Genomic DNA, 15,362 nt, shown 5'->3' on the forward strand with positions numbered 1-15,362 from the left:
TGCAAAGCAGTTCCCGAGCCTCCGCTTGGTTTCCCCGATGTAGAGGACGCCACACAGGGTACAGCGGATGCAGTATACCACATTGGCAGATGTGCAGGTGAACATCTGCTTGATGTGGAAAGTCTTCTTGGGGCCTGGGATGGGGGTGAGGGAGGAGGTGTGGGGGCAGGTGTAGCACTTCCTGCGGTTTCAGGGAAAAGTGCCGGGTGTGGTGGGGCTGGAGGGGAGTGCGGAGCGGATAAGGGAGTCACGGAGAGAGTGGTCCCTCCGGAAAGCAGATAAGGGTGGGGAGGGAAAGATGTCTTTGGTGGTGGGGTCCCAAAACCAGTCCAGCTCGTCCCCGCCTCCCTAACCTGTTCTTCCTCCCACCTATCCCCTCCTCCCACCTCAAGCCGCACCCCCATCTCCTACCGACTAACCTCATCCCGCCCCCTTGACCTGTCTGTCCTCCCTGGACTGACCTATCCCCTCCCTAACTCCCCACCTACACTCACCTTTACTGGCTCCATCCCCGCCTCTTCGACCTGTTTGTTTCCTCTCCACCTATCCTCTCCTCTATCCATCTTCTATCCGCCTCCCACTCTCGCCCTATTTATTTCAGAACCCCCTTCCCCTCCCCCTTTTCCGATGAAGGGTCTAGGCCTGAAACGTCAGCCTTTCTGCTCCTATGATGCTGCCTGGCCTGCTGTGTTCATCCAGCCCTGCACCTTGTTGTCTCGGATTCTCCAGCATCTGCAGTTCCTACTATCTCTGATACCATTTACTTACACTTGGTCCATAGCCTACTATGCCCTGGCATTTTAAGTACACATCCAGATGCTTCTTAAATGTTGCAAGAGTACTTGCTCCTACCACCCTTTCAGGCAGCACATTCCATATTTCCTACCATCCGCTGGGTAAAACGATTTTTCCGCAGATGCCCTCTATACCATTTGCTCCTTACCTTAAATTTAGGCTGTCCAGTCTGAGACAGACCTGCCGTGGGGCAGAGATTCTCTCTGCCTATGCCTCCCATAATTATGTATACCTCAATCAAATGCTTCCCTCAGCCTCCTCTGCTTCAAGGAAAACAAACCCAGACAATCCAGTCTCTCCTCATAACTGAGCCTTTTCATCCCAGCAATATCCTGGTGGAAGTTCTGAGGAAAGGTCACTCAACTCAAAATATTAACTCTGATTTTTGTCCACAGATGCTGCCAGATCTGCTGAGCTTTTCCAGCAATTTCTGTTTTAGTGTTGTTAATATCCTGGTGAATCTCCTCTGCACCTTCTCCAATATAATCACATCCTTCTGATAGTGCGTGACGACCAGAACTGCACACATTGTTCCATCTGTGGCCCAACTAATGTTTTATGAAGTCGTAACAAGACTTCATTCCTCCTTTATTCCACACTCTGCTAATGAAGACAAGCATCCCATATGCCTCATTCACCACCCTGTCAGCCTGTGCTGATACCTTCAAGGATCTATGGACTTGTATATCAACGTTCCTTTGTTCCTCAGTACTCCCTAGTAATCTACCATTCATTGTGTATATCCTTCTCTTATTAGATCTTCCAAAATGCATCACCTTGCACTTATCAGGATTAAACTCCATCTGCCATTGCTCTGCCCAGTTATCAGCCAATCAATATCAGACTGGAGCCTGAGACCAGCCTCCTCAGTATCAATAACACCAATTTTTGTGTCATCTGCAAATTTACTACTTATACCTTCTACTTCACATCCAAGTCTTTAATGTGCATTATAAACAGCAAGGGTCCCAATACCAAGTCCTGTGGTACATTGCTGTTCTCAGGCTTCCAATTATCAGAACAATCTTCTACCATCACCCTTTGCTTCCTTTTTGTAAACCAGTTTTGGATACAGTTTGCAACTTGCCTTTGATCCCATGAACTCTTACCTCTTGGGACCTTGTCAAAGGCCTCAATGAAGTCGATGAAAACCACATCAACTGCACTAACCTCATCAATATACTTAGTTATCTTTTCAAAAAGTCAAATTATTCAGACAGGATCTCCCTCTAACAAATCCATGCTGACTATCTCTGATCAATCTCTGCCTTTCCAAGTGTTGAGTAATCCTGTGCTTCAGAATTGTTTCCAATAATTTCCTCACCACTGACATCAGACTAACTCGTCTGTAATTGCTTGGCTTATCCCTGCTGCCCTTCTTGAACCAAGGAACCCCATTAACTATCTTCGAGTCAACTGGCACTTTACGTTTCACCATTGAAGTATTAAATATATCTGCTAGAGCTCCAGCAATCTCCTCCCTTATCTTGCATAGCAGCCTGGAATACATCTCACCATGCTGGGGATTTATGCAGCTGTATGTCACTAAAACATCTCCTATCTCCTCCTTATTAGCCTTAATATGTTCCAGAACTTCACTACCCAACAAAAATCCACAGCTACATTGTCTTTCTCCTCTGTGAATACAGGTAAGAAATATTCATTTAAGCTCTCACCTGTGTCCACTTGCTCCATGCACAGGTAGCACCTTTGGTCTCTCATAGGTCCCATCCTTTCCCTGATAGTCCTCTAACTCATAATATACTTCTAAAAAAAGCCTGGGGTTTTCTTTGAGCCCATCTGCTAAATAGATTTCACTGCCCCTCTTTGACTTCTTAATTTTTTTTTAAAGCAATCTACAATAGTCTCGATACTTTTGAAGGGACTCCCCTGGTTTTTAATGCATTGTACCTGACATATACTTCCTTCTTTTCATTTATTAAATTCTCGATATCCCTTGACATCCAGGGTTCTCTGGACTTAGTGTCTTTGCCCTTAATTCTTGCTATACTACTTTTAAAAGAATCCCATTTTCAAGTATAGACTTACCCGCAAGTAGCTGTACCCAGTCAATGTTTGCCAGGTCCTATCTAATAATATTGATACCGGCCTTTCCATAATTTAGGCACTTAACTTGTGCACTGTCTTTATTCCGTTCCATAATGACTTTGAAACTTACAGAGTTATGGTCACTATCCCCAAGATAGTCACCCACTAAAAATTCAACCATTTGTCCAGCTTAATTCCCTAGAATTTGGTCTGGCACTGCCCCATGTCTGGAGGGATTATCTACGTACTGGCACAAAAAGCTGTCCTGGATGCACATAAAAATTCCACCCCAGTTAATCCTTTCACACTCAGGTGATCCCAGTTAATGTTAGCAAGGTTGAAATCCTCTAAAATTATAATCCTGTTTCTCTCACACCTTTCTGTGACTTGCCTGCTCTGTCTCCCTCTGACTATTAGGAGGCCTGTAGTATAATGCCAGCAAGGTAATAACCCCTTTTTTATTTCTGAGCTTTACCCAATGGCCTTCTTTGAAGACCCACTAGGACATCCTCCATCATTGCTGCTGTGATGGTTTCCTTTGTCAATAATACAATGTTCCACCTCTCTTACTTCACCATTATTGTGCCTAACACTTCTATACCCTAGAACGTTGAGCAGCCAGTCCTGTCCTTCCTTCAACCATGTCTCAGTGACTGCAACAATATCACATTCCCACATTTTGTTCAGTGCTCTAAGTTCATCTGCTTGACCAGCCAATCTCCTTGCATTAAAATAGATTTGGGAAGGTAATCGTTTAGTGGTATTATTGATAGACTATTAATCCAGAGACCCAGATAATGTTCTGGGGACCCAGGTTCAAATCCCAGCGCGACAGATGGTGGAATTTGAATTCAATTAAAAAAAATCTGGAACTAAGAACCTACTGATGACCATGAAATCATTGTTGATTGTCGGAAAAACCCGTCTGGTTTACTAATGTCCTTCAGGGAAGGAAATCTACCATCCTCACCTGATCTTGCCTACATGTGACTCTAGTCTCACAGCAAAGTCATTGACTCTCAAATGCCCTCTGAAATGGCCTAGCAAGCCATTCAGTTGTACCAATCGCTTCGGAGTCTCAAAGAAATGAAACCAGATGGATCACCTGGTATTGACCTAGGCATCAGAAAAGACAATGGGTCAGAAGAAGGGTCCAGACTCGAAACGTCAGCTTTCCCGCTCCTCTAATGCTGCTTGGCCTGCTGTGTTCATCCAGCTCCACACCTTGTTATCTCAGATTCTCCAGCATCGGCAGTTCCTACTATCTCTGAATGGCAGAAACAGCCCTGTTGACCCTGCAAAGTCCTCTTTACCAATGTCTGGGGGCTCGTGCCAAAATTAGGACAGCTGTCTCACAGACTATTTAAGCAACAGGCTGACATAGTCATACTCATGGAATCATACCACCGGCAGGACAGACCCAGCAGAGGTGGCGACACAGTGGTATACAGTCGGGAGGGAGTTGCTTTGGGAGTCCTCAACATTGACTCCGGACCCCATGAAGTCTTATTGCTTCAGGTTAAACATGGGCAAAGAAACCTCCTGCTGATTACCACGTACCATCCTCCATCAGCTGATGAAGCAGTACTCCTCCATGTTGAACAACACTTACAGGAAGCACTGAGGATGGCAAGGGCACAAAATTTACTCCTGGGTGGGGAATTCAATGTCCACCACCAAGAGTGGCTCGGCAGCAGTACTACTGATCAGGCTGGTCAGGTCCTAAAGGATATAGCTGCTAGACTGGGTCTGCGGCAGGTGGTGAGGGAACCAACGAGGGAGAAAAACATACTTGACCTCATCCTTACCAATCTGCTAGCTGCAGATGCAACTGTCCATGGCAGTATTGGTAAGAGTGACCATCGCACAGTCCTTGTGGAGATGAAGTCCTGCTTTCACATTGAAAATAATCTCCATCGTGTTGTGTGGCACTATCACCATGCTAAATGATCAACGCTGGCACAATGGTGAATGCAGGAGGCCATGCCAGGAGCAGCACCAGACATACCTGAAGATGAAGTGTCAATTGGTGAAGCCACCAAACAGGAATACTTGTGTGCCAAACAGCATAAGCAGCAAGTGATCCCACAATCAACAAATCAGATCTAAGCTCTGCAGTCCTGCCACATCCAGTCGTGAATGGTGGTGGACAATTAAACAACTCACTGGAGGAGGAGGCTCCACAAATATCCCCATCCTCAATGATGGAAGAGACCAGCACATCAGTGCAAAAACTAAGGCTGAAGCTTTCATATGATCCATATTGGCCTCCCCCAGTGGTTCCCAGCATTATTGATACCAGTCTTCAGCCAATTTGATTCACTTCACGTGATATCAAGATACAGTTGGAGGCACTGGATACTGCAAAAGCTGTGGGCCCTGACAGCACATTCTGACAATAGTACTGAAGTCTTATGCTCCAGAACTTGCCGCTCCCCTAGCCAAGCTGTTCCAGTACACTTACAACATTTGCATCTACATGACAATGTGGAAAATTGCCCAAGTATGTCCTTTACATAAAAAGCAGGACAAATCCAACCCAGCCAATTACCGCCCCATCAGCCTATTGTCGATCATCAGTAAAGTGATGGAAGTTGTAATCAACAGTGCTATCAAGCAGCATCTACTCAGCAATAACCTGCTCAGTGATGCCCAGTTTGGGTTCCGCCAGGGCCACTCAGCTCCTGACCTCATTATAGCCTCGGTTCAAACCTGGAGAAAAGTGCTGAATTCCAGAGGTGAGGTGAGAGTGATAGCCATTGACATCAAGGCTGCATTAGAATGAATGTGGTATCAAGGAGCCCCAGCAAAACTGGAATTAATGGGTATCGGGGCAAACTCTCTGGTGGTTAGAATCATGCCTGACGCATAGGAAGATGATCATTGATGTTGGAGGTCAATCATCTCAGCTCCAGGACATCTCTGCAGGAGTTCCTCAGGGTAGTGTCCTCAGCCCAACCATCTTCAGCTCTTCATCAATGACCTTCCCTCCATCATAAGGTCAGAAGTTTGGATGTTTGCCAATGATTGCACAATGTTCAGCGCCATTCGTGACTCATCAGATACTGAAGCAATCCATGTTCACGTGCAACAAAATCTGGACAATATCCAGGCTTGGGTTCACAAGTGGCAAGTGACATTCACGCCACACAAATGCCAGGCTATGACCGTCACCAATGAGAGACAATCTAACCACTGCCCCTTGATAGTCAATGGTGTTACCATCACTGAATCTCCCACTATCAATATCCTGGGAGTTATCATTGATCAGAAACTAAACTGGACTCACCACATAAATGCAGTGGCTACAACAGCAGGCCAGAAGCTGGGAATACTGTGGCGAGTAACTCATCTCCTGGCTCCTCAAAGCCTGTCCACTGTCTACAAGGCACAAGTCAGGAGTGTGATGGAATACTCCCCACTTGCCTGGATGAGTGCAGCCCCAACAACACTCAAGTAGCTTGACACCATCCAGGACAAAGCAGCCCACTTGATTGGCACTGTATCCACAGGCATCCACTCCCTGCCCCAGCGACGCTCAGTAGCAACAGTGTGTACTATCTACAAGACGCACTGCAGAAATTCACCAAAGATCCTCAGACAGCACCTTTCAAACCCACAACCACTTCCATCTAGAAGGACAAGGGCAGCAGACATATGGGAACACCACCACCTCCAAGTTCGCCTCCAAGCCACTCACCATCCTGACTTGGAAATACATTACCATTCCTTCACTGTCGCTGAGTCCAAATCCTGGAATTCCCTCCCAAACAGCATTGTAGGTCAAACCACAACAGATGGACTGTAGTGATTCAAAAAGGCAGCTCACAACCACCCTCTCAAGGGCAATGAGTGACGGGCAATAAATGCTGGCCAGCCAGTGACGCCCACATCCCACAAGATGAATGATTAGAAAAAAATACAATTTAGCTTTCTAGACTTCCCATATGCTTTATCCTGCCATGTTTTCTCCACCTACTCGACTGTTCTAGCATTCCTTTTACACCTGATTTGACCTTGCTCCCAATTTTACATCTACTTTGTGCCCCACCACTCCCTGCCAGATGAGTTTAAACCTTCCCCACCAGCACAAGCAAACCACCCAGCAAGGATATTGGATCCATTCTGGTTCAGGTTCAACCCTTCCAGCTTGTACAGGTTCCACCCATTCCAGAAGCTGTCCCAGAGAATCCAAAAATCTAAAGCTCTCCCTCCTGCACCGTCCCTTTAGCCACCCGCTCATTTGACCTATCTTCTTATTCCTATTCTCAGTAGCGCGTGGTCCTTGAAGCAATCTGGAGACTACAACCTTAGTAATCTTCCTTCTATACTACCTAACTGTCTAAGTTTCTACTGCAGGACCTCATATCTTTTTAAACTCATTTTGCTGGTACCACGACTACTGGCTGTTCACCCTCCTCGTTCAGAGTGTCTTGCAGACGCTCTGAGACATCCCCGACCCTAGCAGCAGAGAGGTACTATTCCATTCGAGAGAGCCATAGAATGTACTCAATAGGTATCTAAAAAAAGACAAAAACAAAGGTGCTGGGAAAGCTCAGCAGGTCTGGCAGCATTTGTGAAGGAGAAAACAGGGTTAACATTTCGGGTCTGGTGATCCTTCCTCAGAACTGATGGTGGCTGAGATGACATCAGTTTATATGCAGAAAATAAGGGAGGGGGATGGGGTAGAGAGTAAATGATAGGAGAGAGCCTAAAGAGAGAGAGAGAGAGCAGTTGGACAGACAAAGAGTTGATAACGATGAGGCTGGGAGGGTGAATAGTTGTTAATGGGGACTATTAGTGACTAATAACAAGTAGTGTGTAAAGGCAGGCTATGTGATAACAAGTCCTGGTGTGTGTGGTAGGGGGCTGGGACATGGGAGAGTTTAGGCCCTAAAATTTTTGAACTCGATATTGAGTCCGGAGGGCTGCAGGGTCCCAAGCGGAAAATGAGGTGTTGTTCTTTCAGCTTGCGTTGAGCTTCACTAGAACACTGCAGCAAGCCAGAGACAGAGATGTTGGCCAGGGAGCAGGGTGGTGAGTTAAAGTGGCAGACAACAGGTAGCTCAGGGGTGAAGGAATTGTAGACCAGGGTGTCCCGGAAGGGATGGTCCCTGCGGAAGGCAGACAAGGGAGGGGAGGGGATTATGTGTCTGGTGGTGGCATCTTGCTGGAGGTGGCGGAAATGGCACCTGATGATCTTCTGGATGTGGATGCTGGTGGGATGATAGGTATCTGGTAAACCCTGCTGTCAGTTCTGCAGCAAATAATGCACCACCTGATTCCTCAAAACATTTTCACTTCTTCAAGACACAAGTAGGAGCGTGTTGCACCTATTTGCATTTACTTTGTATTTAAATCATAAATCGACAAAAAATAGTTTAAGTAAAAGTTTATTGTTCACATTTCTGAATAATTGCATGATACAAAGCATTGAGGTGATTGATAAGACAGTGATACAATAGAAATGTTAACCAGCATAAGACAACCAAACCAAATTTCAAAGTGCCACATTTGAAAATGGCACACATTGTTTTGTGTCTGATTTGAGTCACAATCAACCTAGCTGGCTTAAATGCCACATCCCCAATTGAAGAACCTATAGACCAAAGCAGGTTTAAAAGCAGAATGAAAGGAAAGTTGGAAACAGGCCCTTCAGCTGGAGTGAAACTGGCAGATAAGCCTAGAAATCGCAAGTTCTGTCCCTGAACGTTGCAATTCCTATTTTAATGGGGACAACTGTGAAGACTTTCAGAATTTATGCATGTCCAGGTTACGGATGCAGCTGCCAATTAAATCATCCATTCAAGTTAGATTTTGGCAGCTCAGAAGAGTGAAACCCAAAATGTATAGGGTAAACCTGGTATAAAGAAATCAGAACTTTGTGCATTTCATTGAATAATCAGAGAACATCTTTGGATCTGATCTAGGGAAATCTTTGGGAGAGGTCATGTAACATTTAGGGAGCTGAGGTACAATTTGGTGGAGGGAAGGTGCACTTTGAAATCGTTGAAAATAAACATGCATATGTACAAATATGAATAAACTCATTAACTGTCAAGTTCATTGGAACTGTCAACAGATCTATCATAATCAACTGTCAAAAGTGTCAAAAACAATTGACAAGAGGACCTGTTAAAGGGTTCTGCCAAGCTGTCAAGATAGTTAAAAGTCCTATTCTTTGAATCTTCTAAAACAGATATCTGTTGTATTTCAAAAAACAAAAACATGATTACCATTTAACTTTTGTCTGTCGACATAAGCCCAAGGCTTTTCATGACTGGTTTGCCACTGATTTCATAACTATCTGTTATCATTGTAAGGTGCCTACTATTTCACAGTTTGACATATGGGTTTAGGTATCATAGTCATAGACTCATAGAGTTGTACAGCGTGGAACCAGCCCCTTCAGTCCAACCTGTCCATGCTGACCAGATTTCCTAAATTAATCTAGTCCCGTTTGCCAGAATTTGGCCCATATCCTTTTAAACCCTTCTTATTCACATACTCATCCAGATGCCTTTTAAATGATGTAATCGTACCAGACTCCATCACTTCCTCTGATAGTTCATTCCATATACGCACAACCCACTGCGTGAAAAAGTTGCCTCTTAGGTCCCTTTTAAATCTTTCCCCTCTCATCTTCAACCTATGCCCTCTACTTTCAGACTCCCCTACCCTGGGGAAAAGGCCTTGGCTATCCACCCTATCTATTCCCCCCATGATTTTATAAACCTCTGTAAGGTCACCCCTCAGCCTCCAGTGCTCCAAGGAAAATAGCCCCAGCCTATTCAGTCTCTACCTATAGCTCAAACCCTGCAACCCTGGCAACAGTCTTGTAAATTTTTTCTGGACCCTTTCAAGTTTCACAACATCCTTCCTATAGCAGGGAGACCAGAAATGAACACAGTATTCCAAAAGTGACCTAACCAATATCCCATACAGCTGCCAATGACCTCCCAATTCCTGTACTCGATGCATTGACTAATAAAGGCAAGTGTACCAAACAACTTCTTCACTACCCTGTCTACGTGTGACTTCACTTTCAAGGAACTATGAACCTGCACTCCAAGGTCTGTTTGTTTGCTAACATACCCCAAGAACCTACTATTAAGTGTATAAGTCCTGTCCTGATTTGCCTTACTAAAATGTAACACCTCACATTTATTTAAATTATGCTCCATCTGCCGTTCCTCGACGCATTGGCCCATCTGATCAAGTGGTTATAGATTTATTGTAATGGAACTATAAATGAATTTCAGTGATTGTTTTCATAAGTGATTTTGCCCTTGAATTAAATGAGTATTCTGACAGTGCATTATGTGGTTGAAGGAATGTAAACATAGTAAAAGGGTTTTGCTTTTATTAAGAATATAGTGAAATCTAAATACACTCCTAGAACGTTATTTATTGGAACTCTATCTCATCTCGGCATTTGGGACTGAGTCTATCCATAGCAGATACTAAGTGAGTTGGTGCAGGAATAGTGGTGGTGGGGAATCATTGACTTGAGTTGGTATCAGGTTGGCACTGGGGCTATAAAGGGCCTTGGGGTGAGTAATGTGGCATACGTTGAAATAGAGGATATAAGGGCTCTTAGATTTTGAAAAAGGGATTTAATCATATAATGGACCAAGGGGATAGGTACAGGAACATAGATTGACATGGAGGGTGAGATGAGACCACTGGTAGAAGAGCATAGGTCAGCATGGTGGGTATGAGGAAACATATGGGTGGGTGTAGGGTATAAGTTGGTATGAAGAAAATGAGGCAGAACTTGAAACACAAATTATGTTTAGAAATTAACTGAGATTCTGCAATCTTTTTTACTTGTTTAAAATGTTACATTGGAGGTAAGTCCCAACACTAAACTGGCCATGCCCCATTAGCTGAATGTAAGACACAAAGGCACAATACTCGAATGAGGAGCTGAGGTGAGTGAAAATAATTTCACTCAAAGGGTTGTGATTCTTGGGAATTTTCTACACCAGAGATTAATGGATGCTCCATTAATGAACACATCTGGAGCACTGTGATAGGTTTAATCTGCTTAGTTGAAAAAAGATGTGGTCTCTTTAGAAGCAGATCAAAGAAGGCTCTTTTGAATTTTTCTTGTGATAAGTGACTTATCATATGAAGAAAGGTGGAATAGGCCCACATCCATTGGAGTTTACAAGAATAAGAGGTGACCTATCAAAACATATACATACATATATAGGAAGGGTATTATTAAATTGGACAGGATGCAGAGATTTACAAGGATGTTACCAGAGCTCGATGGTTTGAGTTACAAGGGGAGGTTGGATAATCTAGGACCTTTTGCATTGGAGCATAGGATTGAGGAGTGACCTTATAGAGGTTTAGAAAATCATAAGGGGCATAAATAAGGTGAATAGCAAAGGTCTTTTCCCTCGTGTGGGGGAGTTCAAAGCTAGAGGGCATATTTTTAAAGCAAGAGGAGAAGGATTTAAAAGGGACCTGAGAGGCAACCTTTTCACACAGAAGGTGGTTCATATGTGGAATGAACTGCCTGAGGAAGTGATAGATGCAGGTACAGTTACAACATGCAAAAGACATTTGGACAGGTACATAAAGAGGAAAGGAATAGAAGGAAATGGGTCAAACGCAAGCAATCGGACTAGTTTAGTTTGGGGAATTTGGTTGCGTGGACCAGGTGGACCAAAGGGTCTGTTCCGTGCTGCATGACTCTATGACTCAAATAAGATATCGAGTGGACTGGATAAGGTTGATACCTGAAGGATGTTTTCTTGCAGGGGAGGCTGAAATTAACATAGTCTAAGAGGTCTCCATTTTAAGGCAGAGATGAAGAGAATTTCTTTCTCTCAGAGAGTCATCAGTCTGTGGAAAGCTGTTCCACAGACTGATGACTAATGGAGGCTGAGCCTTTGATTTTATTTGAGGCTGTTTAAGATAGATTTTGATAGACAAAGAAATTAAGGGTTATGGGGCATAAACAGGAAAATGGGGAGTTGGGCTAGATCAGCCATGATCTTATGGAATGGTGGAATCTGCTCAAAGGGTCACATAGCCTCATCCTGTTGTCAAGCTTGATGTTCCTGTGAATTTATTTAAAGACTATTTAAAACAGAGTTTTGGTCTCAGTATCAACGGATATGGGCAAGAAAATGAAATTGAAGATCAAGGCTATCCATGATTGTTTTGAATGGCACAGCATACTCAAGAAGTCATATGATCTACAACAGCTCTTATTCCTTGTGTTGTTGTGACAGTTTTGGTGAAGATATTGTTCCTGGTTTCGTCAGTAGATATGAGCAGAAGTAAATCTTAAAGCAGCAGTTCAGGCATACAATTAAACTTGTTTTGTAACAGGGCCTGAAACATCTATCCTCCACGTATCCTGATGCTTCACAAATCTTTTTTGTACTGAATCTTTAGTGCTGTTCATTCTCCATTAATTGATTTCTTTCTATGCACCACAATTATAATGTATGCAGCATGGAAAATGCACCTAGTCAGAATGTAATGCAACTTAACACTAACATGTATGAATGTTTTAGGTGCTGCTCTATTGTCCCAGTCATATGATCATTGTATCTGCTTATGGACTCTAACTTGGATTCTACAATGCCATAATTCATCCTGGCTGCAGAGGGGATCTCTGTCACCCTGAAATCAAGATTACCACTACCTTTCTTTTCAATTAAGGCTGGTACTGGTGATAAAAATGAAATAACTATATCATGGAAAGTGCTGAGAAGTGGACGATGGCCTGCTTTAATTGAGTCTTTGTAGTTGCAGACATAGGCCACATCGGTGAATTGAATCTCTTATGCCTGGGGAATACTCAGTTTCAAGATTTTTTAAAAATATATGGTCTTGCACACCAATGCTGTTGCTGCTAACTGAAAAACATTCTCAAGATGTCAGTCTCTTCCATAAAGGTTCAATAATCCTTGATGCATCTATGGACAATGAACTGAATGAGAGACAGATGTTGCCTTAAATAATTTAAAACTATAATAATTGAATGCTTCAGAGACCTTTATGTCACTGGCAATATGGTCCAGAATCCAGGCATATTGGAAAATCTTTCTGTTAAAAATGGTACAGCTTGCTAGCAACTTTTAAGTTATTACACTGAGTATTTTTCACCCATTGAACGGAATAGAGTAATTCCTGGACAGTACCCTTTTGGTATCATATTACATCTCTGAAACCTCTTACCGATTCCTGTTGGCTTTTCTCAAGTGCGCGGGATGGGGCTGAGTATAGTTCTAACCCACATTGTGTTGTGTACAGTACAAGAAAGCAACAATGCGTAGAAACTCAAATGAATATTATTTAACTACTCAATCATTTCTACAGCTGACAAGGCTCATTCAATGGATGAAAGGAATTAGATGTGGAACACGGAAATTCTGCAATATAGTGCATTCAATCCCAAGTTATTTCCCAGTTATGTCAACATTTTTAACCTTAATTAGTCCAGTATGCATATCAGGGGTAGTTTTATTTCAAGCTTTGTATAAAAAGCTGATGAAAATGATATCGGGAACTGTAAAATGGACTATACATTGAGTACAGGGATAGCAAGGTGTAGAGCTGGATGAACACAGCAGGCCAAGCAGCATCAGAGGAGCAGGAAGGCTGACGTTTTGGGCCTAGACCCTTCTTCAGAAATGGGGGAGGGGAAGGGGGTTCTGAGATAAATAGAGAGAGAGCAGGAGGTGGATAGAAGATGGATAGAGGAGAAGATAGGTGGAGAGGAGACAGACAGGTCAAAGATGCGGGGTTGGAGCCAGTAAAGGTGAGTGTAGGTGGGGAGTTAAGGAGGAGATAGGTCAGTCCAGGGAGGACGGACAGGTCAAGGGGGCAGGATGAGGTTAGTAGGTAGGAGATGAGGGTGGGGCTTGAGGTGGGAGGAGGGGATAGGTGGGAGGAAGGACAGGTTAGGGAGGCGGGGATGAGCTGGGCTGGTTTTGGGATGCGGTAGGGGGAGGGGAGATTTTGAAGCTTGTGAAGTCCACATTGATACCATTGGGCTGCAGGGTTCCCAAGTGGAATATGAGTTGCTGTTCCTGCAACCTTCGGGTAGCATCGTTGTGGCACTGCAGGAGGCCCAGGATGGACATGTCGTCTGTGGAATGGGAGGGGGAGTTGAAATGGTTCGCGATTGGGAGGTGCAGTTGTTTAGTGCGAACTGAGAGTAGGTGTTCTGCAAAGTGGTCCCCAAGCCTCTGCTTGATTTCCCCGATGTACAGGAGGCCACAACGGGAACAGCGGATGCAGTATACCACATTAGCAGATGTGCAGGTGAACATCTGCTTGATGTGGAAAGTCTTCTTGGGGCCTGGGATGGGGGTGAGTGGGGAGGTATAGGGGCAGGTGTAGCACTTCCTGCGGTTGCAGGGAAAAGTGCCGGGTGTGGTGGGGCTGGAGGGGAGTGTGGAGCAGACAAGGGAGTCACGGAGAGAGTGGTCCCTCCGGAAAGCAGATAAGGGTGGGGAGGGAAAAATGTCTTTGGTGGTGGGGTCGGATTGCAGATGGCGGAAGTGTCGGAGGATGATGCGTGGAATCCGGAGGTTGGTGGGGTGGTACGTGAGGACCACCTACACTCACCTTTACTGGCTCCATCCCCGCCTCTTTGACCTGTTTGTTTCCTCTCCACCTATCTTCTCCTCTATCCATCTTCTATCCACCTCCTGCTCTCTCTCTATTTATCTCAGAACCCCCTTCCCCTCCCCCATTTCTGAAGAAGGGTCTAGGCCCGAAACGTCAGCCTTCCTGCTCCTCTGATGCTGCTTGGCCTGCTGTGCTCATCCAGCTCTGCACCTTGTTATCTCAGATTCTCCAGCATCTGCAGTTCCTACTATCTCTGATACATTTGAGTACAGCTTTTTTGATAGGATATAAGAGTTAGAATTCTCCCCAGTGTGTATTTTAAAACACAGAATGCTCCATTCATCGCCAGCAATATTGAATGCTGCTGACACTGATCAGGTCATGTGAGGCACATTTCAGATTTTCCTGCTGTCATTGTGCTGAATTATTGTCCAATTAATTCTCTATACTAATAGCGATATCTCTATTATGTGCAATGTTCATGGTGTCTGCTACTCTGAGGTTCATTTACAAAAGGACATTGTTCTCCACATCGTGCTACACCTCACTTTTTGATTCACTTCAGTTGCACATTCAGCAAATCATTACACAATCATGAAGTAAAGCAACCAAACCCCAAGAGATAAAGCAAATCCGAACATGTTCTGAGATGAAGTCTGAATAATTACATCTTGCAATTCCCATCTGTAGAATATTCTTGAGCAGATTTGTAGCTTGGATTGTGGATGCTGTCGTGTTTTGCTAGCTGAGCTGGTTCATTAGTTTGCAGACACTTCATTACCCTTCTGGGTAACATCAGTGTAGCCTTCAATGAAGCGTTGTTGTATTTTCCTGTTTGCTATTTAAACCCTGGGGTCCACTGGAGTTGATTACCTCCTTTCGTGTTTTTCTTTGCAGTGGTGTGTATATAGGGT

The sequence above is a fragment of the Rhincodon typus genome, chromosome 5 (genome assembly GCF_021869965.1).
Source record: "Rhincodon typus isolate 14 chromosome 5, sRhiTyp1.1, whole genome shotgun sequence".
Classification (NCBI taxonomy): Eukaryota; Metazoa; Chordata; class Chondrichthyes; order Orectolobiformes; family Rhincodontidae; genus Rhincodon; species Rhincodon typus.